Source organism: Oxyura jamaicensis, chromosome 5 (assembly GCF_011077185.1).
Source record: "Oxyura jamaicensis isolate SHBP4307 breed ruddy duck chromosome 5, BPBGC_Ojam_1.0, whole genome shotgun sequence".
Lineage (NCBI taxonomy): Eukaryota > Metazoa > Chordata > Aves > Anseriformes > Anatidae > Oxyura > Oxyura jamaicensis.
Genome location: NC_048897.1, coordinates 40,006,696 through 40,033,957, shown reverse-complemented (window position 1 = coordinate 40,033,957; position 27,262 = coordinate 40,006,696). Strand labels below are relative to the sequence as shown.

Sequence of the window (27,262 nt, the reverse complement as noted above, 5' to 3'; positions counted from 1 at the left end):
AAAGCTTCTCCAAAGTGTGTGTGCTGGGTTAAACAGAAGTACCTGAGCTCATAGTTATTTGTTGCAATGATGTGAGATAATGCTAACCTTAACAGAATGTATTTTAAAGAAAACACTTAGTACTGTCAAATGTTTGTTACAAAGTATGCGGTATTGTGTAAGGGAATAAACAGTTCTCACTGCTGATAAGACTTGAACAATTAGCCTGTGTACTCTGTGCTAACAGAAATAACTACTTATCTGGTTCAGTCTGCTGTTGGTCTAAGTGAAACTTCTTATATTTTCCAGATGATTTAAATCACCTGTTGAGAAGAAATATTAATGGGACTTCTGTGAGACTCCTGATGTTTTGTTGATGTTCCTGTTAGAAGACCTATTAGCACCTCCTTTTGAAAAGAGCAATAAAAGTTGATATTCAGACTGCAGGGCTTAAACAGTCAGTCACAAATAAGATTGCTGCCAGGCATGCTGCAGCTGAGCAAAATGAGTTAGTGGTTTTGAGGTTCTTCTGTAGTACACAAGCAGACATCTAAGAATATTACAGTTTTTCTTCCTTTTCAGAGTTGGATGCCTGTGTCTTCCTGACTTGTGGCAGAGGCTGGAAATGAAGCCCCATATGTGTGTGAACAGTTGAGCTCTGCTTAAGTGGTTTTATCTCTTGAAGCTGCTTAATTGGGATGGTTTGAGCTCCTGTTTTGCATGCTAGGTAAATAATTTGAGACATACAGTCAGGGCAACATCTGGCAGCATTAACATATCCTAAACTTTGAGAGCATTAAGAATGCTTAGAATGTACCTACAGTTCTGGCCTGCACAGTTAAAATCTGTGGCATGCTTAAATTGTGAATGCTGAAGAAGCAGCTGTGAACAGAACAGTTTCCAATTATTTGGGAGATGTACTAGTTTGAAGATGTTGTGCAACTAGCAGCAGAACTGTTAAAATGCTACTTTTTTCTGGTAGAAACTCAAGTTCCATGGGAAACGGACATTTTAGAATCTGAAGTGTATCTAACTTGTCCTGGATCTAACCAGGAGACCGATAAGCAAGTTTGTTTCTGAACTAAATGAATAATTGAATCATACTTATGCATTCATAGGATATTCCCAAGAGGGTGTTTGCATTACTTTTAAAATTTAACAGTCCATTTCATAATTGACAAAGGCAAAGGATGTATATGAAATTACGTAAATCAGTTTTAACTGGATCATCTACGTGATCTAAGTGAGGTGATTTGGCTCAAGGTAAGAATGCCTTTAGCAGGGAGAAGTCATGCTGGTAATCAAAGCAAAAATGTTTGAGCCTGACATTTAACAGAATGAAAAATGTTCAAACTTGAATGCAGACCTTGAAGCTAGATATCTCTTTATGAAGATTTCAAGCCTGACCCTTAATAACACTTCCCAATATATGCCAGTTCCTGCTAAGTCGGCTTTTGGAGTTGAGCAATAGAAAGCTAGAGACTAGAATTATAATAAATGCATCTCCTGTTCTTTGTGTTCACTTTTGACCAGTGTTGAAGAACAGGGTCCTGGGCCCTGAGCATCAGGCCTAACTGCATATGGTAATCTTTACAAATTGTAATGTACTTAAAATGCTGGAAGTGACTTCTGGTCTTTCATAGTCATGGGAAAACCCTAGGGCATCTTTTGCCTGTAAGGAATTCTTGTTCCCTAGTTAAGTTCTAGGACATATTCATGGCACAGCTACCATGATAGGAGTGCTTTCCTTGGCTTGGTTTGTATTGAGAATGTGCAGCTGCAGAGGCAAGAGCGCTAATGTGCATTTACTGTCCACGAGGGGGCTCTGGCAGGTCAGGGCTGAATGCTCAAGGTCCCCCAACTGAGTTACTTCACCAACATGGCAGGCTGCAGTAACTAGATGCCTGTTGCCCCTGGGGTGATTAAATCTGTTCTGCTTTTCAATTCCTTTCTCTTCTATACAAAGTTTTAAAACAATTTACAGCAAGGTACTTGTTGTAAAAAAATGTTGCATCTGTTAGAAAAACATTTCCTGAGCTTTAATAACAGCAGCGGGTAAATGACATGTTTGGTAGCATCTGTCTTCTCCCATAGAGGAGAAGATCACATGGGGATTTCAACTGTATGAGAAATTTCTCCAAGTAAAAATTCAAGTGTTTTGCACACATCAATGTATTTGTAAAGTACCTGTTATTGTTGTAGCAAACCTTAAGTATGTTTTTTATCTTAGCAGTGTAAACTTGGTGCTATGATATTTCAATAAAGATTTGTGGTTTTTGTTACATACCCTTTAGTCTTTTTTTTTCTAGGAATGTTTACATGTTTTAACAGATTGAGTTCTTATAACTTCCCTTTGAAAAAACTGCAGTCTAATCCCTGTTGTGAGCCTAAATCATGTGAATTGCTGTTGCTTAACATTTGCTTGACAAATCTGTATTAAATTCTGGGGAGTGTGGAAGCCTTTTGTTTAAACATTTGTCTTCATTTGTTACTGTTATTGATGTAACTTTGTTAGATGTAGCGTAAATAAGCTCACCTCTGTAAATGTATATATATTGAGGGTAATTCTCAGCTCTGGAAATGCTGAGGCTACTTTTCAGCTATACACCACGTTTGTGGCGGTGCAGAAGTGACATTGCAGGAATGAAGAAAGTGACTCTTAAGTGAGAAACTAAACTGAACCAACATGATCAATGGCATTATAAAATTACTTCCAGTCCCACTATTACTTGAAGTATTCTACAGAATAAAATTTCCCTCACTTGTATGTATCTCTTCATGTGGATTTAAGTTTTGGCCAATTTGTTTTGAATGAAACTTCTTGGTGTGTTGAACAATTCTTTGTTCTACTAAAGAACCTAAATTTGGATGAGGTAAATGATAAATCTGATGATTCTCAGAAGAGAGCTGTGGTGTGGAACTTGAGGGCTTGAAACTGCCCTGAGAACTCTGTGAAATAAATGTGCCTGGAAACCAGCCAATGTTTGGCTGCAATGTGATGTTCTGGGAACATTACTTGTATATGTGCAAACTAAACTGAGCAGACTTTTTTTTCCACTGTGATACTGTCCCTGTGTGTGTTTCTGAGGTTTTTTGTGGGCTGGGTTAGGGTCTGCTTCCATAACCCCCAGTAGAGGGTTTATGATGGTACTGCTGGAGCAGTGCAGGATAAAATCAGGACTGGAAGAATTTTAGGTTTAAAAAAAAAGAGGTTGGACTCTGCCATGAACAAGCTGGAGGGGAGTTGGACAGAGGGCTACACGAGTGGCACAGTGCTTAGCAGCTTCCTTGGATGTCGCTATGGAATTATAGGATTTCTAAAAAAGTGTGCCGAAAAGATGTGATACTTAATTGTAGCATGCACGGGGCTTACACAGAGGCCTGTTTTCTTTGAGCAGAAATGAGCAGGTTTTTTTTTTTTTTTTTTTTTTTTTTTTTTTTTTTTTTACACTGTACCCTGTGAGTAAGTACCGTGTGGGTAACAGCCTGGAAAAAGCTCTGATATTTAGAATAATCACTTTTCTTGTGGTAGTGGAGTTCTGCAGAATGCGGTAGAGCATGCATCTGAGTCATCCTTGGGCTCCCTTCCCAATCGGTAGCCCTTTGGCTCTTAGTCTAGAAATTTGTTTTGATACTCATTTTTGATCCAAATTGTGGGAAGCTTGAAGAAGTGAAGGTATGTCTGAGCACCTACTTTCTAGCTCTGTACTTGAATTTAAGGCACTTGATTGCAGAAGGTTGGTCTGTGCTCTGTTGCAGTTTTGTGCTACTGTGCTAAGGTCCATGTGCCAGGGAGGGAAGTAAAATTAAGGACTTCTAGAACTATTTTAAATAGTGGTAGAAAGAATCATTTTGCATAGCATGTTTCCTGCCCCTTAAAGGACCAGATACAAACAAACTAATTCACAAAGCTGGCATATCTAGAAGCAAAAAAACTAGTGTAGATTAAAGTACAACTCCAGACCACTGAGTCTCAGGGAAATCAAAATAGCAAAACTGCATTTGTAGTCTGAGTGGAAGCAAGGAGAGCCAAATGTAGTTAGTTTTGATTAATTTTAATAATAGATTTGTGGAATGTTATATTTCCACTGTCTTTGCTGTTTATACTGAGGAATTTGGAGAATTTTTTTTTTTTTAAGCCAGCTTCTGACATCCCATTTAACTTAAAAACACAAAGCAGGAAGAGGAGCAAGGAAATAATCCATCACACTTGAGTTGGATGCAGGAGATTTGGCTTCAGATCAGTCCTGTTGCATCCCCAACTGGTCTTGACTCTTCCCACTGGCTTGTCTCCTACTGGTGTCAGTGTCATTGCTGTGAGTTAACTGCAAGAAGTCAACACTGCATGTTCCTAAACATTAACTTCCATTTTGGTGCTGCAATCTGTGTATTGTTTTTCTATCTAAATAAGTATGAAGCACATGCTAAATAGAGAATATTTTTGATTTCAAGCTGTGGGAAGACATTTGGACTTGTCTAACTCTACTCCTACACCAGTTTATCGTGGATGTCAAGCCTGTGCTCATTTAAATTAGATCAATTAATCAAAGTTTCTTAGATGAAGATCATGAAATTTTACAGGTAAGAAATGCTTTTTGGTTTAAATATAACAACACTCATTTGTTTGATTTCCAGATCCTTTCTCATCTTTTAGAGAACTGCACAGAACTCCCAAATAGCGTGTGCTCCCTGAGTGCAGTGCTCCAAAGCGCACAAGCCTGAGCAGCCCTGCAGCTGGCTCGCACACAGTAAGCTGTGGGTGCTTCCCAGTTCCTCCTTCATCCTACTGTCTAACCTCACCTGGAAAGGCAAGGCACGTGTTCTAGGCAAGCTTCTCTATTTCTGTTTACAAATGGAGAAGCCACTCTTCCCTCCACCCCCTACTTCCCCACTCCTTTCTCAAAATATATTTTTATACATTTCTCCCATTTGCAGTCTCCTGTTTCCATGTTTACTTTTCTTCCTAACTTAAATAGGTCACCAAGCTCTGTAAAGACACTTGGGGGAAAGAAAAAACAACCACAGAATGGTGTATCTCAAAATGCATTGCAAAGAAGGTGGCTGAAAGCTGCAAAGATGTCTCAAAGAAAGTATATTCAATCTCATCTACATTTTGTCCCCAGCACAAAATTTAGAAACTGTATTTCTTGCCTATCTGCTAACCTTGCCAATGGTTAAATGTTACAGACAACTTTTAGAAAAAAGATCACTGCAGGGAGTGAGGGGCACAGACAGCCAACAGTGCTGGCATGCACAGCCTGCTGCTGAAGATGTCCCCTGGGACAAGGAGACTGTGGCTTGGGGTTCTGCCTCAGGGACAGCTGATGTTCTGCGCAGTGGTGCTTCTCCTTTGTTAAGGGAACTGTTTGAAGAAAAACTTATGGTGTATAGCTCTTCAGGTGACCTGCTGATTCCAGGTGAGTGTGCTTTGCAAACATATTTAGTTGTAGTTTCATCCTCTGGCACTGAGCACTGCAGGTGTTGTGGAGGGAACTGATCCTCTATCACAAGGTCCCACTTCTATGCAGAGGTGTCTGTGCCCAGGATGTGGAGCATGGTCAGACAAAAGGTAAACTTTGTAATATTCAGCTGGGAGAATGAAATGCTGAGTCTGGATGATTTCTGCATGAATTCAGAGTGAGAAGTTAGCCTGTTTAACTGATGGGATCCTTCCACTGGTGCTCCTGAAGATGCATTGCTTTGATGTCAGCATTTGGAGTTTATTACTTCTCTTCATTCCTCACCCAGGGAGGAAAGATCTTCTGTAGCAACTACCACCTGTTAAAACTTTCTGTCAAGCAACGTGCAACTTCTAGTAACTACTAAGAAACAAAATAACTGAGAAGTACCAGGGTTAAAACCTTTCATGCCAACCACACGTGTCAGTGGTATGCTGCACAGGAATGTTATTCTCCCAACAAATGCTGTTCCTCCCACCACAGGACTGCCAAATGACTCATTATTTGAATAACAAGTTTATGTTGCTGTACCCAAGCAAGCATAATGGGAAACATCTTAATATCTTGTAGTACTTGTTTGTCGTCAGTTATGAGTAGGGATAAATGGGTGTGTTACGCTACTGAGAGAGCAGTTACCCTGCAGCATTATAATTGCTTCTCTGCTGTCCTAAAGATATCATGCAGTTCTTCCTGCAGAGTAAACCATGCCAGCACCATTGTTGCTTTTGCATGTCAGTAGCAGTATTTGGTGCTTCCCACCCAGTCTCATGGGCATTTTGCACATCACAGGAAATGTCTGAAAATGCTGCATATTCACTGACAACCATTTGTGGTTTGGTTGAGACGCTGAACAAATGGCTTCTAAATACATATTCCTTTCTTCCAAGGAAAAAGATCTGCTGCTCTTTCCTTTTCAGAAGGTTCCCCACCCTTCCATTCTAATTTCAGTCATTCTAACCTCTCCTTTGTTGTTTAGGTGTGGTATGTGGGCAGCTTTACATTGTTTGGGTAATGCACTGAATGCTCATTTACCTAATGCCTGCTGTTTGCCTGTGTATATTGGTCTTTCTAACTCAGCATGTACAAAGCTGTTTAAGGTAGTAAAATCAGAGCCATGAAAGCCTCCGCATGGGGAAATGCAAAAGAGGAACTTAATGCAAGCAGTGTTTTTAAGTACAATGATGCATTGTCCACCACCAGCAAGCTTTCTGAACACAAGGGACTGTTTTTAGTTTGGACTCAAAAGATCTAGGTGCACAAAGTCACTTCTTAGGGGGTGGTTTTTTGTTACAAATGAATAGCTGCCAGTAAGGATTGCTCATGTACTTCAGTGACTGAGCCAGTTTTCTCAAGGCAAATTCACAGATAAGATTTTCTATTCTGTATTATCTTCTTCTGGACTGTGTGGAATCCCTCTCACTATTCTAAAGTTTATTAAGAGATAATCAACTCTGAATGTACTGTGAGGCAAGTGGTTGCACAGATGCAATTTTACACACCAGTGATACAAATTTCAAGTAAACAGTAAGTCAAAACCATGTTAGTGAATAAATGAGATTTTCCACATCGGGTGATGAGCTTGTCTGCAAACATAGGGCGACTACAGCATTCAGTTCCCCCTCAGTGACAATTCAAGAGATCATAATAACCCGAGATTGTGGCACTACAGGGCCCGCCCCAGGCATTCACTGCTTCAAGGTCAGAACCGGCTACAAAAAAAAAATAAAAATAAATAAATAAATGCCTCACCATAAAATTTTGACAAAATTTCCATTAACCTTTCCACTGAAGGACAGGGGTTCCTGATGGCTTGGGAGCAACTTAAATACAGAGTTATTCCAAGTAAGGCTGTGTTGGCACATGGCTGGCTGATCATCCCAGACACCCAGCTGTGGGTAGAAGCCAGCCCCAGAAGGCCACCCTGGCAGGGAACATTACTGGTGTGAGCCAGCCTGCTTGAACCCATGTGGCATCAGGAGGGCTGGCAGCACAGCAGGGCTCTCAGCACTTGCTTTGTGCTGAGTCCCGGAGCTCACCTGCTTCTCACTTCTGAACCGTGTGTCTTGAGGCTCCTGGCTGCGGTAACGCTGTGTGTGGCTCAGAGACGTCTGTCGCTGGTGGCCTGTTTTTCTGCTCGTTATGCAGATAACTATGCGAGGTCTCGGCAGCAGAGGGCACTCAGATAGCCTCTGTCAAGGAGTACATTTTTGTGCCTTGTGGAACAGAGAAAAGCTTCACACGCTCAGTTTGTTTACATTATATTATTGTTCAAATATGAAGAAGCTGTTCATTCTTTCTTCCTCCCTCCCCTGGCTCGGTGCATGCTTTGATGCGATGATTACTTTGCTGCTGTAGATCGAGTACAAGATGTTCGTTCTGCCTTCGGTTAGCTACAGAGCCTGCTCCGTGGCTGGCAGCCCACCACCGCTGCTTTCTTTCTGTTCTAACTGATTTTTCCAGACTAACTTGGGCATATACGGTAGACTTTTGCCTTGGATTGGTTACAGAAGGCAGAATCGCCTGATTCGCACACGTTTCTGCTCCCTGGGCTTTGCTTTGCTTTCAGGCGCCTGCTGTAGCTGTCTGTGCACGCAGGTGAATCCCTGTTTGCCCTGCCTGCGGTGACCTGGGGTTATTTCAGTTAGCAGCAGCTGGCAAAGTGCTGGCCGTGCCGCGGTCTTTGGTAGAAAAGGGTCTTCTCAGGGGGCCTTCCCAGGGAGCCTGCCAGCGGGTTGCCCTGCACCTAAATGCAAGTGACAAGTCTTGGGGTGCTTGGTGATTCTCATAGCTCCAAAATACGATTTTGTGAGAAATTCACCTTTTTATTTGCTAGTGCATTTCCTTTTAGCTATTACTAGCTGAGCAGCGCGAAGCCTGTAGGCTTAAAAACGACAGGTGAGGAGAAGGGGAGGGAAGGGGTCCGATCTCCTTTTAGCCGACTTGTCAAACTTTGCCGGGTGGGCGCGGGGTCGCGGCCCCTCAGGGCCCCCAAGTCGGGCTGCCGCCGCTCCCCCGGCCCCCACACCGCCGCGGGGGCCCTGTCAGCGCCGCCGGGCTGCCCCCGGGGCCGGGGCCTGCCCCCGCCCCCGCCGCCAGGGCTCCCCGCAGCCCGCCTTACATAACGCCGGGCCGCGGCGGGGAGGGCCGGGCCGAGGCGGCGGTGGTACCGGGGGCGGGCTCTCTCCGCGCTGGCCGCCGGGGCCGGGCGGCCCGGCCGAGGGCGAGGCGGGCGCAGGACGAGCCGAGAGGAGCAGCCCCGCCGGCCCTGCTCGGGGGCTGCCCGCGGGGAACGCGCGGCGGCGGCGGAGGGCGCCTCGGCGGTGAGTGGGGAGCGAGGAGCGGGCCTGCGGCGCTGCATGGAGCCCGGGGGGAGCGGGGAGCCCGGGGCAGGCGGGGGGACGGGGCGCCGTGGGGCTCCCCGGGCGGCCGTAACGGGCACGGCTCTCCGGCGGCACAGAGCTCCCCGGTAACAGCTCCCCGGTAACAGCTCCCCGGTAACAGCTCCCCGGTAACAGCTCCCCGGTAACAGCTCCCACCGAGCGCCTTTCAACAGCGGCCCCGAAGCCGCGTCCCTAAAGGGAGCGCCAGCCCGGCGGCGGCTCGCAACTTTCCCCCGCAGTTGTCAGGCTCTCCTTCCCCGGGCTGGTCGCTGTCACATTTCGGCAGCGTGCGGTCGCCGCGGCCAGGACGCTGGCGCGGTTTGTGAGCGCCCGTCTGTGCTCTGCGCAGCTGCTAAAGGTACCCCAGGTCTGCCCTCGGGCCCCTTCCCTTTCCCCTAGGCGATCAGGTGGGATCCCGGGTTGTCTGAGAGAGCCGCTGCCCTCGCTTTTACACCCCGCACCGCTGTGGCATGACAGCGTGTAGGATGTAGTGTGACAGTGCGGAGCTGTATGACTGTATGTAGTACGACAGCATGGAGTATGTGGTATGACCCCCCTGCCCCAACAGGCAGTAAGGCTTCGATTTCTCACGGGCTAGTTCCCGCCACCGATTTTGTTTCCAAACGTTTATTGGTTCAACTCACGTGAACTCAGGTCTTAGTCCGGGAAAACTTAATTCCTGGGAAGAGCTTTACTGGTGTCACGTTCACAGAGAGGATCCGCTCATGGATACACGAGGATTAAATGCACAAACGAGGGTTGCAGGGCTGTGCTCCCTTTTACAACTTTGTCGAAACAATGAATGCCTCCCTTCTCCTTCCCCTTAAATCTAGGCTTGGCTATCTTATATCATTAATGAAAAACAGTATCACTGCTATAAGCTTACCAGCCCCTTGCTGCTACTTTCAGATGTTAGTTGTTCGCCTTTGGCACGCTCCGTGCCATCTGAAAACCTTTGTACACAGTGGCTGGGATCTGGGGAAGGAATTTTAAAAAACGCAGCAACGCTTTAAAAGCCCATTGGTCGCCTTTCAGTTTTTTTTCTTTCTTTTTCTAAAAGTGTCTCAAATCCATGAGCCGTTGAAACGTCCGCTGGCTTGGCATGGTCTCTGTGGTTGCCAAGTGTGTGAGCAAGCGAGGAAATGTGGAAATATAACCCACTGCAGTCCCCTGGCAGCTTTTATTTCAAGGAGAAGCAAACTTGCAGTGAGTCACGGGAGCATTGTTCCCTGCAAACTGTCCGTCGGGAAGTGGAACCTCGCAAACTGATGGGCTCGCTATAAAGAAAAAAAAAAAAAAAAAAAAAAAAGTTTTCCCTTACACACTGCACTGTTTTCATGTTCCTCATGAAGTATCGGATCTTGACACTTCTCAAGCTCCCAAGGAAGGCAGAATTTGCTGCCTTTTGGGGTGTAGTGCTGTGGTGTTTGCCCTCTCTTGTGTTAGTTTCAATTCTTTCCCTCAGTCTCGTATTTCACTGCTCCTTCTTTCCCTCTCATCCTGGTCAAGACTTTTGCCATGTTTGTGAGTTCACAATGCATATGTCCTCTGTCTGGCCTTCATGCACTGACCTCATGGAAAAGAGCACCTTCCCTTTCCTTTTGTGTAAGCCATTTTTCTTCCCTCCAGTTCTCTGTGGCTCCTAAATCATCCTAGAAAACCTCTGTGGACATTTGTGTGTGCTCAGTCTCAGGATGCAGTTGCACTTCCACATATGTGACTTTGAAGAACGATGCCCCTCCCTGGGGAGATGCTCTAGGCCTGGCACCTGCATCTTCCAAAAAGATAACTGTCCTTCATCCTTCAACATAATTTCTATTGGAAACAAGTTTTTCTTTCTATCCTTACTACTATTTGTATGCACGTGGATCTTGTAAGTGATGGGTGTCAATGAGAATTGATGACTCAGCAACACACTGACCTGCAACTGAAATGACTCATGGAGCTGTGAGCTTTGGGGCGTTTAACTTGTGCTGCCCCACCTCAATGTCAAGATAAAGTTAGTAAATTAGGGAAGGACGTTCTCATTGACCCCATATGCCAGGTTAATAAGCAATCTTTGATGTCTCTATCTGTCTGAACATGGCTTAATTGTATTACAAGGGAAAAACACGGTGATTTTAAACGTGGTGTGGACTTGCTAGTTTCTTTTGGCAGGGCTGACTTTTCATGTCTGTTGGTGCAAGGATCTTTTCTATGTTACACTTGAACTGAAGACATGGTCTTGATATGAAGTCCTTCATAGCAAGGGATTTCAGGGGGATTCATGCTTTGGCTTTAAAAGGCAGAGGATTAAGTTTGCCATCTTAGCCTTGGGATTTCACTGAACAGATGCATGAAATAATGCACTGGGAGAAACTGAAGGAGATCGCAAGAAACAAGGAAAACCATGAGGCTGTAATTTGTGTGGAAATCAGACACCGAGTGGGGCTTGCTTGTTTTATTCTTGATTGGTGCTTCTTTAGTGGTATTAGAAAGATGAAATAACTATTTTTACTGTTGTCATGAATGCAGGAAGCCTTTTCAGAATGATGACAGCAATACTTGAGAGAACAAGATGAATGAGAGGCCCATGTGGGGTAGTGTGTGCTGGGAGAGTTGTTATACTTAGCACTAGTGTCTCTGTTATACAAATATAGTGCTTGTCACCAGTGAATCCCAGACACACTGTATGTAGGACCTCACACTGCTACCCCTATTATATTAGTTAATAATTATTATTATAAGGGACCATTGGCTTTAGTAGAAGAGCAATCGGACCCACCTTGGGCTCCTCTGAGGCAGGTGAGTATTGTCGTATCTGGGGGGTCAGCTTAGCAAACTGGAACATACAATACTGTGTTGCTTGCCCAGCAATGCCAAAATTCATCAGGAGCTGTGACAAGTCTGACCAGTAGCCCAATTTGCTGGCTTCCTCTCCTAGACAAGTTCCTCCCACTACTGGAAAGTAATAGCAGCTTGTAATCTCCTTCACTGTCCTGTCTTGTGGGACTAAAAGAATATTCGGGAAGTTGTCTTTAGTGGAGTGAGAGATGCTCTTCAAAACTTGAAAATACTTGATTTTTGAGAACTGTACCTGTAAGTATTGTTTTGATCCAGGCTGGAGTATACAGAATCACAGAATCATCTAGGTTGGAAGAGACATCCAAGATCATCCAATCCAACCTCTGACCTAACACCAACAAGTCCTCCACTAAACCACATCCCTAAGCTCTACATCTAAACGTCTCTTAAAGACCTCCAGGGGTGGTGACTCAACCACTTCCCTGGGCAGCCTATTCCAGTGACTAACAACTCGTTCAGTAAAGAAATTCTTCCTAAGATCCAACCTAAACCTCCCCTGGCGCAACTTTAAGCCCATTCCCCCTCGTCCTGTCACCAGGCACGTGGGAGAACAGACCAACCCCCACCTCACTACAGCCTCCCTTCAGGTACCTGTAGAGTGCGATAAGGTCGCCCCTAAGCCTCCTTTTCTCCAGGCTGAACCAGCCCAGCTCCCTCAGCCGCTCCTCGTAAGACTTGTTCTCCAGGCCCCTCACCAGCTTCGTAGCCCTTCTCTGGACTCTCTCGAGCACCTCCACGTCCTTCATGTAGTAAGGGGCCCAGAACAACTTGAGTTCTCATGAACTGGAGAACCTGAAAGGGTCTGTGTGGTTCTGCTGAGAAGTGTAGACCTCAAGGCTGTAATTCGTGACTCCCAAACCTATGAGTTGACTTCTGCTGAGCACACGGTCATCCTTCTCCTCTTAATGCATTAGACTGACAGAGATGCCGCAGGTTTGCTCTGTGGTGTTGGGTGAGCATGTATAGCCAGGTTTGAAGTGGGAGCAGTGGTGTCCCTGCCCATGGTAGGGGGTTGGAACTGGGTAGTCTTTAAGGTCCCTTCCAACCCAAACCATTCTGGGATTCTGTGACTCACCTACTCACTCCGTTGTATGAATACAACAGCAATAAAAAGTTAAACTATAAAAAAGTGTAAGGGTTACTTTTGACTGTTCTCTCCACCTTACATAGCTATGACACATCGTTAAAGCATTACGTGCTTGTCATTTATTTTCCATTATAATGAGGCAACCCTAGCAGAAAAGCATGTCTCTGATAGAGGGATAGTTTAACAGACGTAATATCTGGTCGTTATCCAGACTTTGTACCCCCCTGTCAGTACAGCCTGAAGAAGCTCAGGGAAGCTGAAGATGGAAAGTGAACAGACATTGATGTACCCACTGTGTTTCCAAGTCTGTCAGATGGAAAGGCAGCACCCTGTGAGGAAATTCTGTGAGTAAATAAAAGAAACCAATCTTTGAAGCCGTTGGTTCTCCCCAAGCTGTACATTTCCTGTAACTTAGATGACTGATTTCTCTTGATGCATGTCTCTCTGCTTAAGTGCTCTCGAGGCCCTGTGGGAATGTGGTAGCGGTTATATGAATGGCAGATGATAGTGTATGACAAATATAGGTGATTTTCTGTGTTTAAGTCAGCAAGAACGCTCTATAGGCACAGTGGTGGATGTGAGCAGGCTAAGCACGGGCGCTTGGTAACGTACATAGCTAATAATGCTAGCTCAGTAACTGCCAGAGAAACGCACGTGTTAATTTAGATCTCCAGATAAAGAGAGCACCCAGAGAAAAAAAATCTTGCTAGGTTGTCTTTTAAGTCCACAGGAGAAATCTTGGCTCTGTGGCAATGTTGCCATTGGCTTCACCAGAGCTTTGAATTTTCCCATGTTCCCAGATTATAGACCTGCCGACTGCGTTAGTTGTTATAGCAGTGGGTGCGTACTATTGGCATGAGACACCAGGTTACAGAAAACACCTTCGACCTAATAGAAAGGAAAATAAGTTCAAACCTCTCTGTTAATTTGTTTCTTACATATACAAGCTTCAAATTATTATAGAACCTTTCTCCCTCTCCTTGTGTCCTTGGTCCTAAGTTACTGCATTATTTTTTAAGACCCTTTCAGTGTAGAAATAACTTCTTTGCCCAGATTTTCTGGCTTTTCAAATCTTGCTCCAGGCATGACTGCTTCTCACTTCAGTGAGAATGCAATGCCACTGGGACTGAGCTCCTGGTACTATACTGCAGGTCCTTGTCAGAAAAATGGTCCTGGTAGGGAGACCCCCAAAATGATTACTCCAGGCCTGAGGAGAAGCTTGTGTATAGTTGTAGAATCAATAAATTAATGATTAGAGAGACAAAGAAGAAAGAAGAAAGAAAAAGATGGGGAAGTAGACTCTGGTGACCAGTGACAGGACCCGAGGGAATGGCATGGAGCTGGGACAGGGGAGGGTCAGGCTGGGTGCTAGGAAAAGGTTCTGCACCCAGAGAGTGGTCAGGCACTGGGACAGGCTGCCCAGGGCAGTGGTCACAGCACCGAGCCTGCTGGAGTTCAAGAAGCATTTGGACAGTGCTCTCAGACACCTGGTCTGATTTTTGGGAAGTCCTTTGTGGATCCAGCAGTTGGACTCTGCTCCTTGTGGGTCCCTTCCAGCTCAGGATATTCTGTGGTACTATGGCCCTACAAAGTAATGAGCAAGAGCGTGTCGCTGGCATTGCCTGGCAGGCTGTCTGCACACGAGGTCATGCAGTGTGGTCATAGCTGTGCCCTCCCTGGCTTTCTGCAGCATTTGCAAATTTTGCAAATTCTCCTAACTTGCAAAATCCCTCTTTTTCAGATATTCCCTTAGAGGCATGCCTTGTTATGCTTGTAAACCCTTAACCCTGATGGCACTTACCTGGGGCTGCCTGGGACAGGGCTACCAGCAGCCCTAAAGATGCTCTTGCTTTCAGCATCACTTTATTTCATACCTTTGCTGCTTGCTTTTCCAGCCATTGGGTGTTGTGAGAAAACTTAATTATAGAGGCGAGCTGTTAGTGTTGTTTGGGGCTGCAGAGCAAGCATTTGATACCTGATGAAAGAGCTGAAGGTGTTTAAAAACATTTTTGTAAGTAATTACATAAACCTTCTTAATCCCAATACTTTAAAAGTCACATCCTTTTTTTTTTTTTTTTTAATCTTGCCAGAGCTGAATAGCTGTAGTTAGTCAGTGCTCTGGAATTTATCTGAATGCTAATAACCAGCTTCAGTGCTCCAGATGTAATTGTTTTCTGCAGTGTCCCCTTCCTGTGTTGTCCATCACCATGGTATATGTGAAGCTCTTTTAGGTTACACCTTAATTTGGGGATTTGCAAGTGGATGAGTTTTTTAGTTAAGCAACTATACCAACAGCTAACCCACATCTGGCTCAGGTCAGATCTGACATTTTTCACGGTTTGGTTTGGTGTGTGTATTGGGGGGGGGGAGTGTTGTGTTGTATTTTGTTTCTTTGGCTTTTATGCCATGAAATAAAGTCAAAATACTTATTTTCTCATTGAAAAACAGTAATGTGCAAAGTGTAATGCCTGCCTTAGTTTCATCTTTCAGCTGCTCAGCTCGGAGGTGGGACACCTGAATTATTAGGCTCTGCGTAATGATTAGCTTCTGCTTAATGGTTCATTATATACACAGTGGGAAATTGTACCAGAAAGAGACCAACAACCTGACACCTGGCTGTGCCACCCCACCAGGACCTCCAAGCCCCATACTTAGGACAACTGGAATTTTTGGTGTAGGTGTTCCTTTTCTGAAAAGTCCTTTCACAGCATCTCCAAAACTGATTCCTTGGGGACTATCAACTGCATGAAGAGCCCTTTTACCCCAACGTTACTGTAATTCAGAATTAAAATACAGTAGAAAAGAGGCCTTTTCCATGTGATAGAAATTTTCATTCCCATACGTCCCCATGCTATGTTTCATTTGTTACTGAGACACCAGCTTCCACTTCTGGCCAGCCTAACTAACCAACTGATGGCTGGCTGATTTTCACTGGAGCACTTCCATGATTTTTCTCACATTCTTGTCCTCATGTTTAATCATTCCTAAATCCTTGTCATGACCATCCTTCAGATTCCTCCTTAAAACTCATGTCTATGGAAATTTGACGTTGTTTAGGCTGCGGCTGCTTTGCCTGTGACTCTTCACACCAGCTAATACTGCCTTGTTGCTCCAGTGCCTTCCTCTGTCTGTACCCTTGTTCTGCCTCTTTCGCCTCAGTGGTAAGCTCTGCAAGTCATGAATCCTGTTGCTGCTCTACCTGTGTCCCCTGCAGCTAGGACCTCAGCCCCTGACAATAGTAGGAACATATGCCACAGTCATGTTGGCCTTTTTGGAAGAAAATTTTTCACACTGCTTCTTTTCCTTCCTCAGGGGTTTCATAGCTCTCTGTCAGGTCTCTGATAACACTTGGTAGTTTCTAATCCTGGTAACCCAACAGTTGGTGGTCTTGGCACATCACAGACTGTTCAAAGATGCTGAAGCTTAATCTGCAATGAGCATCAGGTAAGGACTGTCACTTAGTCCCACATCAGTGGGACAGTGCAGGCCTTTGACTCTATGAGTTGCACTGCATTTGCAAAAATATTCTTGCAGTGTGTACAGATTGCCAGGTAATCTAAAATCACCCCACTTTTTTATTTTATTTATTTTTTAATAATATGGTTGAATGCATGACCTAGCACAGATATCTGCCTATAGAAGTTGCCATTCAAATGTTTTCTCCTAAACAACAAAAACTGTAGTGGGTCTGAAGGGTGGGAAAAACTCTTCCACCCCTCAGGAAACTGAAAATAGTATCCTTCAGATAGGAAGAAAGGGAATGGTAAGTTAGCTGCTGTAGGAACAGTTGGTGTGTTTTTCTGAAGCTGCAGTTTCCTTTCAAGATATGTTATGTTTTGATCTAACTTACTGAAAGTTTTACAGGGAGTGCTGCATCTCTGTTAGTTTAATCCATTCATTGCTACCTCCGGGTTGTGGCTATTTGTAGTCACTGGGGTAGCTGCTGAGCTCCTTTGCTTTCTAGGTTAGTCATCTGAAGAGAAGGCTTCTTACTGTGTTTTAGAAGCTACTGTGTGCAGCTGACATTAGCCATATATATGCTTTGTTTCCTCAAAGGTAGTAATGTTTTTGTTGTTGTTGTTTTGTGTTTTTTGTTGTTGTTGTTTGTTTGTTTATAACTATAGCAGATGCACACTGACTATGGGATTTACTACAGGAGAGAGAGAATAGGGAAGAAGGTTGCATAGAGGTTGATTTGTAGGCATTTTAAATTCTGCCTTTCAAACAGCAACACACTCTGAAATGAAACTGATTTGACTTTCAGATATGTGAACCTGCTCTCCAATTCACATTCATCCAGTAATTGTACCATTTAGTCTGCAGGCTGACATGGCTTTAGACACTCTTATCATTTTTGAGGATTATTCAAGTCAGTAAAAGGCTAACAAGCCAGTTGGAAAATCGCTGGTATATCATTTCCCTCTCTGAAGTACACTGGCATCATCACTAATTTCTAAGACGTTCCTCCACTTGTGTCCCTTGTAATGTTTTATCATTGGTGGCAAAATTCTGGGCTCAGTTGGCGACGTTGGGGTCACCCTTGCAGATGGATGTGGCCTAGCTTTGACCACTGGTCTTCAGGTAATCCTCTGTATTAGCAACTCCACAGGCTGAGACTGATGGACAGTTTCTATCCCACTGTCATTCTTCTACTTAGATTTTCCTTCCAACTTCTTTGCTGTCTTAAGCTTTTCCCCGTGTTCTTCCCTGTTTGTGTGTAGTGACTGATTCTGCCCACTGAAATGGATGGCAAGGGTCATAATTGTACCTAACCTGTAATTTGGAAGTAGAATTTGGACCAACTTTTTTTCTTGCATTTCATTTTTCAACAATTTCTCCACCCTTCGTCTTTATGTTTCTTGTACTCGAAGGAATGCCAATCGGTGTAGTACAAATTTGGATGCACAGCAGCTGTACTACTAGAGAGATTTGTTGGCCACGTGCACTCGTTTTGGATTTACACTAGCTTGAGTTTAAGTGAGATCTAGTTTGGCCTTGGCATATATTAACTAGATTGACACTATTAGGATGGTTAAACAGCAATGGGTTTCAATTCATATGGTGTCTAACAGCAGGAATACCCCGATGAATCATAATCGAGGGAAAATGCTGCTTAATATTTTCCAACAGTTTGGAGGAATTGGGAATGGAGAATTCATCATGTGCTCCAGCATGAGAGATGGTTAATGCATACAAAACGTACTCCGTTCAGCCAAATCGTGCCTGCAGCGGGATTGCCTGAAAACATCATCTTTGTTCTGCTGTGTATTGCACAGTTGTAACTGAGAGCAGAATTCAGATTAGTGTGTCAGTCTGAAGGGACTGGGGAACTAAGAGTAAAAAAGAAGTGGAAGATAAAGTTATAATTATGTCAGAGGTTGAGCTAATGATTTCTAAAAAAAATCTTGGTGCTGACCCGTACCTGTCTGCACTTTTGCTTCTTGCTGCTTTGTTTTTTTGTTTTCATGCCAAGTATTCTGGACTCATTCCTGTTCAGCAAACATTTGTCAGGCATAATAATTTCAAGCATTAATCTTCCAGAATTAACCAGCTTATTAGTTGATGACCTGAACTCTTGATAGTTTCTGGGGATTATTGCTATTTAAATCTTAACTTTGAAACAGTGGCAGCATACCGTGATGGTTTTCTTTTGTTTTCTCCCCTTATTTTTATTTTTTTTCTGGACTGTTTTATCTCTATACTTTCATGCCCTCTTTCTCTCCTACCATGCAGCAGGAGGCAGAGAGGAAATCCTGCGCTGCCTCTGAGACGAGTGAGGAGGAAGCCGCTGGTTTCTCTTTGCACCAGCCCTGCTGGTGTTGCCAGCCATGCTGAACTGCTCGCCAAACGCCCAGCGGCGGACAGGCTGAGCTTGAGGTGCTGCACACCTGCAGGGGAACACCAGAGAAATCTCCACAGATTTTACCAGTCATTTTTCCAGAATTCCCAGGATTTTGGTAAGGTTTTTGCGGGATTTGTTACTTTTATTTCATAAGGAAGTTTGCTTGATGAGCCCATGCTGCCTATGTTTCTCTTTTGATTCCTAGTAACTTGAACTTCTTTCCATTAAATTTGCCAGAGAGATAGAAGCATCAAATTATTAAGTGCCTTGACATTTCATGGATGTGGATTGTAATGAAAAGGAGATAGAAGCAAGTGCTCTGCTAGGGAAGGGCGATGATGGAGCGCTCCGGCAGCACCCGCATGGTTGCCCATGACTCACGCAGACCAGCCCGTTCGCACGCTTGTCGCCAGGGAAAGCCCAGGCTTCATCTTTTGCTGGGTGGAAGTGCCCCAGGGCGGTGGCTGAGAGGACAAGAGCACTATGTGATGAAATACAGCCAGACAAACGGCTTCGTGAGGGGCTGAATATATTATTCGAAGGCCAGGATGGTGAATTCCTTCATGTAGGGCAGGAAAAAAAACAGTGAAAATATCCCTGCTGTGGTGCTCACCACGAGGTCAGGGGCTGGAGATAAGGGGCAGCCAGTGAAGCTAATAGAGAGTGTCTGCAGGGACCATTGCTGATGTGCAGGACACGATATCACGGTTTACAGCCTCAAAACATTCACCAACATTGGGACTGCTGAGATCCCTTCCCCATGAAGTTTGGGAACTAAAGACCACAGTACTTGACATGTCAAAACATGACCTGGGTGTATGCAATAAATTAAAAAGGGATTAAAGAAATTCAATGTTGTGTTTTAAGTAGGAGGTATCATTCCCATCTTGCATGGTCACTTGTGTTATGCTCATTGAGCCCTTTGTGCAAATCTTGGGATTACTGTGAGTCTCTTGGGCTGCAGCTTAGCTGTGGTCCTGTCACAGTCGTGTGCGTTTTCCTCAGGGAAGGTGGTAACTTGCTCCCCATGTTTCCTGTATCAACCTTTAGCAGTGCTCTGCTGCACCATGAACTATGCATGCAAAGGGGAAATAGTGTGTGTGTGGGGAGGGATTCAAATAACATCTTTAAAAAATGGCCTTGGAGATTTCTGAGGAAAGATTCTCTCTTCCAGATCCAAGTTAAGTTTGTGCCATGATGCATATTACTCCTCGTAGAAGAATTATAAATTACTTGAGTTATAAAAATTTATGTCTTTACTCTTTTCCTGATTTTAAGTGTTTGAGAATCATCAGTGCTCTGACACGTCACTCAGGAAGTGTGTGTGTGTCAGATGCGCCAGCATGTGCGTGTAAATCCTCTGCTGATGTGACCACTTGCTCTGAACGTGCATCTGCATTAGCTCTCTGGTGGCTGACAGCCCCAGAGATGTGTCCCATCATACTTAGGGTGAGATCATTTTCAAAGTTGCCACAAGGATGTAGGCCCTGAGCTCCCAGTGGAGTCTAAATAGAGCTGAGCTGCCTAATATCTTCAGATGTTCACAAGGGGATTAAAAAAAAAAAAAAAAAAAAAAAAAAAAAAGCCTTGATTTCTTTTAATATTACACTTCTAAAAGGTGATTAAAATTGGATGATGTAAGAGTGAGAATAATAAGCATCGGCTTTACCCTGGCCGCTCAGCGAGGTAATTACCTGTGATCGCAGCTTTAAATAAGCTCAGGTCCTTCTCACCGGAGGTGGACTGCTGACCAACACAGCTTTCTGCTGAACACTGCTGCCACTTTACACTTAGGTTGTTTTTTAATTAACCTCAGTAGGAGGAGGTTGAAATCTCCTTTAGGTTTATAAATATAGGACTTCAGTCCTCAGTCAGGCTAACAAGACTACTAAAACAGCAGCGCTGCTTCATCTAGGAGGCACGCTTCCTCCCAGTTGTGAATCCTGGTTTCCACGTGTGCTGTTGAGTTGCTGGTCTCCTCGCAGAAGCAAAAGCTCCAGCAGCTGCTAGGAGTGGTCCCTGCAGCTGAAAGCAGAGATGTGTTCTTGATCTGTAACCCACAGCGCCTGGCGAACACGCGCAGTGGGAGGGTGACGAAGACATGGAAACTGCAAGAGTTCAGGCAAAAATGAGTCACGGGAAACAGCCTGTTTTATTCAATTCCCAAAATGTTCTCAACCACTCCGAATTAATTTAGAGCCACAGATCTGCAGTGGTCTACTTTGTTTCTGAGTAACGAGCTTGGGGATAAGGTTGCTGGCAGCTCCAACTGTGTATTGTTTAGAACATAGGCAGGCCTTGTTTGCCCCAGAGCCTGGGTTTGTCTGAATGCAAACCAGTGCCTTTTTGCAGTATAAAGCCTGGCATTATCAGCTTAGTGCAAATGTTACTTCAAATTATGTCCAAAATGCTGGCGGGCTGAGTCTAACTTTACTTACCCTGATGTGTCTCTTTGACAGCATTTCAATGGTTTAGCTCTTGCAGTGACCATTTTTCTCTTTTTTTATATAAACAGCTCCTCTTGTGGTAAAATTAAAATAGGAAGTTTTTTTTTTTTCATTGTCATTTACTTTGATCCTACAGAAATCACACATTTATTTTAATCAACAGCTTCAGTATTTAAAAGTAGGATTGCCCTAATTACTTTCAGCTACTTTTTATTATTATTATTATTCCAGTGAATCTCACTTTTTCCATGTTTATGTCTCATTAGCATCATCCTGGCGATAATGATTTGAAAAATAGATCTGAAAAATTCTGTGTTTTGGGGAGTTAGCCCTTCAGCTGTTCTTCTGAAGGGGACGTATTTGTATGAGTTATATTTGTTTAGTGTTTGCAAATAACTTTATTTCTAACAAATATTGCTACTAAGTACTTGACATGAAAGATGTATTAGTTTAAAGGTCTTATGCCTAGTGCTCCCAGATTGGACACAATCGATCACTCAGAGGCAGAGGTATTTGGCTGATAGTTGAAGAAGATTTAACAACATGTTTGATGGGGAAACTCTAGGCACAAAACCCCTAGAGACAAACATGGAAACGGTTATGTGAAAGAGGGAAGGAGGCAGAAAAGGGTGCAGATTTTGAGACAGGTTGACAGCCCTAGCTCTTCAGGACATGGGATTCCTGCAGAAGGAAGTCGTCCATCTCTGGCATGGATCCTTGCCTGGAAGTGCCCCTCTCACCCTGGCTTCCCATGAATCCTCTCTTATGGTGCGAGCCCCATTTCAGAGTCCCAGCATGTTGCAGGCCCTTACTGATGGCTGCCTGCCCTGGCAGAGGAGGATCTCCAAGGATCTCTGCCTTCAGGGGAAGGGCTGAGTCAAACCACAATCTACAGTCGAAGTACACGCTGATGCCCTGCTTTCATTGCTGATCCCTTTCTAACATGTCGTCTGTAATCTCTTTGGGACAGAGGTGTTATCCTTCTAACTGTGGAGCATTTCTGGCCACGTCAGGGTGCTGTGAAAGCACGCTGGTTGTATTTAACACAGGCTTAAGGACCCACTTAAGGATGGTGGAAATGGCCCTTAGGAGTTTCTGTGTGACGTGAGCCATCGCTAGCCAGTTGGAGAAGACAATTTCTCAATAGGGTAGTGATGGGGAACCAAAACTAAGTGGTGCAGCTGGGGTGTAAAGAGTCTCAAGGAAGAATTACTTGGGAATAGTCTACAGAGCAAACTTAATTTACAAAATTTATTTGGCAAATGGTAAAAAAATAACCATACCTTTGAGAAAACTACATTGTCTGTACACAATATATGACCAGTGAGAGAATAACAATTTATCAGGTATATTTTTCACTGAATTGTTCACCAATCTCTAGCCAAGATCCAGACATTGCAGAGGTTTATTAGTCAGTATATCAGTGCTGTGACTGGCACCTGGTACTTCAGGATCATGTGGACTGTAGAAGACAAACGGAAAATAATTAAAACCATAAATTCCAGCCTCCAGAGACCATGAGACTAATGCTGTTGGCTTGTAGTGCTTTCTCTTTGGCTGATGGTAAAACTCTTCAGGAGCTGAGCAAAGCTTAAACTGAGCCTATTCCAACAGCTGGGTTGGGGTTCACAAGACGGAGATTACTCGCAGAGCAGCAGATGCACTCTGTTGGCAATTTCAGAAGCAGATATCCTGGATCTGAAGAATCTCTGCTGAATTTTTAGAGCAGAGGTGTTTAACCTGTGATTTCCCAGACCAAAGAGTCTGTGAAAGATGACCAGGAAAAGTAAGCCTGTTGCCATTAGGTCTGAAGTCACTAAACAGAGATCTGCTTCTTTGTAGATAAACTTCTAGGCATACGTATTAGAAAAGCTTGAAACCACTCTCTGCAGAGTTTAGACCACTGGCCTAGTATCTGAAATACTATTTTCATTCTTGTCTGGTTAAGGATTTCCTTATTGCCTACAGGCAAGAAACCTTTGAACCTGAGGTGTAACATAAAGGGCATGGAGTACCAACTGAACAAATGGTTTTTTAATGCCATAGTAATGTGGAGCTAGGAGATCAAAATCTAAAATGGACAGATACCTCATAAATATTCTCTCTCCGTGGTGGTAAGAATGAACTCTAGATCGGGACTAAATGCTGTATCTTTCTAATCTAGTTGAGTCATGGAAGACCAGCCTGTCTCCTAGACTGACCTGGGAATACAGAAATGCATGGGTATGGAGTGTAGGGAGGGGGCAAAGACTTGCATTTGAGTCATCTCTTACGACATCTATTTCATCCCATATGACTTGAAGATTGAAATAACAAAATTAAAAGAGCTGTGGTCAGATCTATTGCAGGTCATTCCTGCAGATGCCCTTAGCGGACAAGGATAGCCCCAGCACCTAGGTCTGCCTGACTTGCACATGATGATTCCATTCAAAAACAGAACTAGTTTAAAATTTTGATCAATTTTTTAAGGAAATAACTTCTTAGATCTTGGAATCTATACTTTCCAGAGGAACTGTGTAAAGCAAAAATACATCCCATTTGCAGTGGCTCTCACCAAAGTCTGAAATTAATCTTCTAAACAAATGGTTGAAAAAAAATAGGCTTTTTCAGAGTTAGCCTGGTTCAGAACATGTCTGACAAACAGGGTTTCCTTTCCCTCCTCTCCATTTTTTTTTTCCTGTTGTTTTGTTTTCTAATCAAATAGACAGAAAATTGTCTGGTGTGATCATGTTGAAGCTGAATTTCATGCATTAGCCTTAGGATTCCTATGGATCCTTTTGTAAGGGAAAAGAAATGATTATGATATGCATGAATGCTGCATGCACTCAGGATGTTTGCATTCCTTGGTAGAAGGGGATGCTTGTAACTTGCGTATGGTTGTGTTTATTCAAAAAAAAATATATATTTATTCTCTAGCTCTTTAATTAGGGCAAACAATTGCTGGCTGTCATAAACATTCACTGCAAATAACACAGGAAAAGGCTGTGTTGGAAGATGGCCAAGGTGATAGGATTAATGTTTTGAGCCTCTAAAAGATTATGCTGGAAATAACACCACCTTTTATTTACAACCTGGAGGGCATCTGCACCTACTCAGGCAGGTTAATTCTGCTGTGTGTGTGTGTGCCTCCCCTGGCAAAGCCTCTGCTACCGTTGTCCTGCTTCCAAACAGCACCTCCCAGAGTGGACCACCACTAACTCAGCTCTGGAAAGGCCAGACAGAGCTCCCAGCTCTGTGCCTTCTCAGAGCTCCTTTTACAATATCCAGAGAACCCGAAGAGTTATTAAATTATCCCAGGATCCAAACAATTCCCAGAACTGCAATTGCTTCCCCACTCATGCGTTTGTATAAAATTTAACACACTCCAAGTGGGTTTTTTCCAAATCTTTTTCATGTGCAATCCCGGAACCAAATGGAAAGGGTTATAATAATTTTGAAGTATTTCAAAAACTGGGAAACGGTCTCCCAAATGGTGAGTGATTTGCATTTCCTGCAGCATTTTTGTTCATTCCTTTTATTTTTGTAAGAACTGGGTTCTGGAAACTAGTCGAGTAATACCTGAATATAGGAAGCCAAGACATACTGAAACCATTTAAGAGCCTGTGTTCTATAAATGTAGGTTTTAGAAGAACATTTAAAATGGAATGGTTGTAAGAAATGTTTAAGAAGGCTTTTGTTTTGTTTTGTTTTAAATGCTGCATGACTTGGCAGAGAGAAAAAAGTATGCTATGAAACATTGCAAAATAGTATGATAATAGCACCAAAAAGACAGTGCTTTTGCAAAATAACAGCTCTTGGTAGTGAATTACAAATGTTAAATAGGTCAATCTCACGGTACCCTAGTGAGAGCGATTAGATGCACTAGAAAGACTGCTGAAGTAGATGCACTTAAGGAGGGAAGTGCTCAGAGGAATTTGGCCCCACAAGTGGATCACACGGAGGATGGCCTGTGCCTTTCAGTGGTTCTGGTCTGCTGTGGAGACCCAGGCATCTCCACATACCTGAGGCTCAAGGAGCTACAAACGCCGAGCAGCTGGCTAATTAATTTGTCCTCTCCAAGACAGCTCACAGATCACGGCTGATGCAAGGCTGCCTCCATATCTCTTGTCATCAGCTGAGCCTAACATGGGCAGGCCACAGCTCATGAGCTGTGCAGATTGGCGACTTGCCATTGCTTTGGGATATTTGGGCTGAGGCATGGTGCCTTCTGCAGCACCAAAACATGTGTGCCAGTCTAGGCACTGCCAAGCTGTGCTTTGGGGACATGGAGGGAGATTAGAGAAAATAGGAAGCCTACTGTTGTGGAAGAGGTTGAGCTTAAGGACTCAGGAGCTGATTTGTGCCTTATATTTTCCTGTTACTGAAACATAAACATGCTTTATGTAAAGTCTGCAGGAGCTGTCGTCATGCGGTTATGCTCAGCACCTGGAAACGTGCTTCTTCCCTACTTCTACTAAGTGACTGCGTTATTGCATTTGGAGAAACAAAAGTGGGTTTCGCTCAGTGCCTCCTTATCTCTGCCAGAATTTCTTATGCTTAGTTATTACCCTCATTTAGCAACATATGTATAGAGAAGCTAAATGCTTTTTTTGCAGCATAAATATGCCTTCCACAGTATGAATTAATACAGTGATTCAAGTGGCATTAAAATGAAATGCTGTTTTGAGCCACTACATGCGTTTGTAAAGGACTGTGATAAAAATAATCCTGTACAAATTGTTCAGGGGATTGCAACCGTGCTGAAGTGGAGGCTTTCCTTGGCATGGCGGGTCCAGGTGCCTGTGCCCTGGGGCAGGGGCTGTTGTGCTATGGTGCAGGTGGCCCCAGTGGCCTGCAGCTGCTGCGAGTGCTGGCTTTGCACCACTGGGCTGCTTCAGGAGCTGCTATGTCTGCTTTGTAGTGTTTGTACTGAGCAGAGCCCTGTATTGCTCAGTTAGTCCCAGTGATGCAGCAGAAATGGGGATAAATATTTTTGATTCATAACATCCAGGAATCATCCACCTTTAGGACCACTCACAAAAATAAATAATTAAAATTTAAAAAATTGCAGGCATTGCCAAATTTCAGGTAGCTTTAACAGCTGTTCCTCCTTCCAAGTAAGTCAGAAAACATACTTTTCCCCTGCAGAAACTCATCCATGCCTTTAATGCCTGTGAAGGCTTCTGAGAGAGAAGCCCCCAGGACACTGTGGCCGATTGATTCAGCTGGGCTCAGACTGCCTGGTGTGGAGGAAGCAGGAGGGCACGGTCTCCACAGGCTGTCCCCAAACCTGTCCTGTACTGCATCTCATAACCACCGTGAAATCCGCCTGCAGACTGGGTGAAAGTTCATGCTAAATTTAATTGTCTTTACAGTGCCGTGTTATATGAATTAGTTGGTAAAAATCAGTAAATGATGTTAGGCAGGCAGCTGGAGTAATGAAGTGCTTCTCTTCCTTTGCACACTGGTGATCTTAATATGGAAATAACATTCTCCGTGGCTTCCTGTTGGCTGCGTGCAGGGAATGCCTGCGTGTGGTATGGGGGTCTGTGTCTCTGGGCTTTGGCCAGAAAATTCTGGCTTTCAGAGGACAGCAGCCCGAGGGGAGAGCGTGAGTAGGGTTTTCTTCATGTAAGATGACAGTAGGTTTTCCAGCATTTCTTAAGCCTATTTAATTGCCCTGTGCTTTGTGTCGGGAGTGGGACTAGAATAACAAAATGGTCTCTATGGGCTAGTCCCTGACTGGAGTCCTGAAGCCAATTTTAAATATGATATGGATGTTACCAGGAATAGATCCTCTCCTAAGGAATGAATGTCAGTCCTCATCAGAGCCTCTCCAGCAAACACACCGGGAGTTTTCATTTCACAAGCTATTCTACCTGGAATCAGCACCGCTTACACTCCTGCGTTCAGACACCATTTGCCCAGAAACGTATGTATTTAACATGAGAAGTGTTGGGGGACAGTTCCCTGTATGGCTACTGGATAAAATGAGAAATGTTAATGTGCAAGTGAGCTGACCAGTCAGCTGCAGAGACGTGCGCTCTTGTCTGTGAGCTAGACAGCTGGGAAACAGCAGCTCTGGACCAGGCATTGGAGAAAGACACAGCTATCAAGCAAGCCTCTGAAAATAACATTACTCCATGAACCTTCTTCATCCTTTAGGACTCCTGTGACATAAGATGATGATTTTAGCTTTAATTATATATCCTATCATATGGTTTATTTGAGAGAGGGAGTAGCTG

At 43.9% G+C, this 27,262-nt stretch overlaps 1 protein-coding gene across 4 annotated transcripts in view; it reads left to right on the top strand.

Annotated features, from left to right (window-relative positions):
- Positions 1 to 8,585: 8,585 nt before the first annotated feature.
- Positions 8,586 to 27,262, top strand: part of SYNE3 (spectrin repeat containing nuclear envelope family member 3) — a 65,430-nt gene continuing 46,753 nt past the window's right edge. The window contains exon 1 of one of the 4 annotated variants that reach the window (XM_035329180.1): positions 8,586 to 8,758. The gene's annotated coding sequence lies outside the window, so the exon portion shown is untranslated. Of the gene's footprint in view, positions 8,759 to 9,001; positions 9,177 to 18,597; positions 18,707 to 18,923; positions 19,107 to 27,262 lie in introns of those variants that run through there. The other 3 variants (XM_035329181.1, XM_035329183.1, XM_035329177.1) reach the window with 3 other exon arrangements.